The sequence below is a fragment of the Penaeus monodon genome, chromosome 5, assembly GCF_015228065.2.
Source record: "Penaeus monodon isolate SGIC_2016 chromosome 5, NSTDA_Pmon_1, whole genome shotgun sequence".
Lineage (NCBI taxonomy): Eukaryota > Metazoa > Arthropoda > Malacostraca > Decapoda > Penaeidae > Penaeus > Penaeus monodon.
In genome coordinates, this window is record NC_051390.1 from 38,436,233 (window position 1) to 38,438,732 (window position 2,500).

Below are 2,500 nucleotides of genomic sequence, written 5' to 3' on the forward strand. Positions count from 1 at the left end.
GGTTTTCTCGGCTGGAGAACCGGAGTTTCTCAGGCGGGAAAACGGGGTTTCTTTTTTCTCGGGCTGGAAAACCCGGAGTTTTCCAGGCTGGAGAACCAGGTTTCCCGGGCGGGAAAACCGGGGGTTTCTCGGCTGGAAAGGGAGTTTTCTCGGCTGAGAACCGGAGGTTTCTCGCGGGAAACCGGGGGTTTCTCAGGCTGGAGAACCGGAGGTTTCTCAGGCTGGAGAACCGAGTTCAGCTGGAGAATCGGAGGTTTCTCAGGCTGGAGATTTCTCAGGCTGGAAACGGAGGTTTTCGGCGGAGAATCGGAGGTTTCTCAGGCTGGAGAATCGGAGGTTTCTCAGGCTGGAGAATCGGAAGTTTCTCAGGCTGGAGAATCGGAGGTTTCTCAGGCTGGAGAATCGGAGGTTTCTCAGGCTGGAGAATCGGAGGTTCTTAGGCTGGAAAACTGAAGGTAATATAATATCAAGTGAAAATGATAGATAATGACTATAAACAATTTAACATAGAGATATTTAATGAAATGAATATATATATTATATAAATATAATATATTATATATATTTTATATATATAAATATACATAGTATAAGGCCGCGGTGGCCGAGTGGTTAGAGCATCGGACTCAAGACTGTCACGACGGCAGTTTGAGTTCGAGGGTTCGAGTCACCGGCCGGCGTGTTGTTCCCTTGGGCAAGGAACTTCACCTCGATTGCCTGCCTGGCCGCAATCCGGGTAAAGCCGCTAGCGAGATAAAAAAAAAAAAAAAAAAAAAAAAAAAAAACACCGGGCGGAAGGCAACGGCAAACCACCGCTCTAGATTGCCAAGAAACGTCCTTGTAGGACAGGGCACGTGAAAAAAAAAAATAAAAATAAAAAAAAAAAAAAAAAAAAAAAAAAAAAAAAAATATATATATATATATATATATATATATATATATATATATATATATATATATATATATATATATATATATGTTTTTTTTTTTTTTTTTTCAAAGATATTTGCGGGCTGTCGATGGTACAAGTGGAAAGAAAAGCGTAAGATCGAGTTTAGTGGCGAAGGATGGTGGAGAGGTCCATGGCTGCTCAAACATGAGCATACCGTTATTGATGATGATATATATATATATATATATATATATATATATATATATATATATATATATATATATATATATATATATCATACATGTATGCATGTATAAAGTTACTGTCATATTGTATTCAAAGTAAGGAATTTCCGTAATATCCCCGCATTTACATTACTCTCTATTAGTCAATTATCATTACGCATCACCACCACGATAAGGTCAGTTATATGCAGCTACATGTATATAAAATCCCCTTGATTCCCCCGAGAGCATTAACATTTACCGACTCATGACCAGCCTCTGTTAACCTCACTTAATTACCAAGTCGAAGTTTACGAAGTTTACGTTCTGCGAATTCACACTTCCTTTCGATACATCCGCCCTCGTTCCCGGCTCAGGTTTCCATCCTGAAAGAACTTCCTTCCTCGCTTGCTCAAGGAAACCGGCCTCATTCCAAGGTAAACTTAATTAAACTTTGCTGCTGGGAGCGCGGAGTCTTGCCGTGCAGAGATTTGCTTGCTAGGAAGACCGCGCTGGTTTGCTTAAATAAGCTCGGAAGTTGAGAGGAAATAAACTTTTTTGGTGTGTGTGTTTGGGTGGGGGTGGGGGAGGGGTGTGGGTGTGGGGGAGGGGGGGGGTGAGGTTAATTAGAAAGTAGACAGACACGGAGAGGTTACGTGACAATGTCATGCACACAGTGAAGGAGTTCATGACTGACACTGACTGACCGTGTGGATGACACGGTGTGTGTGTGTGGGGGGGGGGGGTAACGAGCAAGAGGGAAGGCGGAAACGAAAAGGGGAAGGTTTCTAGCTGCTTTCTCTCTGTTTGTCTATCTATGCGTCTATCTTTCTGTCTGTCTATCTCTCTCTCTCCCTCTCTCTGTCTCTCTCTCTTTCTCTCTCTCTCAGATTCATGAAATTTGAGGACCATGTCGACAACATCCATAAGGCAGTAATGGGCACAGTAATTTACCTAAGCCACGTAAAAATACTAGGATATCCGTTTTTACAAACACTGGTTCTCAGTATGATTAATTATTGCTCAAACATCTGGACACAAAACAAAGGCACATTCAGAAGATTCAAAATTACAAAACTTTGCTGCGAGAGTAGCACTTGGTAACGGAAATAGGACCACATTACACCACACATTAACAAAGTTGGCTAAAAGTACAAAACAAGTGTAGTATGATACTTGGCGTACAGATTCACAAATTTATTCAAGGTTTTTATCCGAAGTGGCTATTAACCTTCCACCGTAGGTAAAAAAACCTGTGTCCAACAGACATCAAAAGATCACGTACAGATATGGGGCACGGCAGACACTATCACGTGGACCCATGATTTGGAACCAAATTTCCAAATAATATCACAAATATCGGAAGCCCATATATTCACACAGA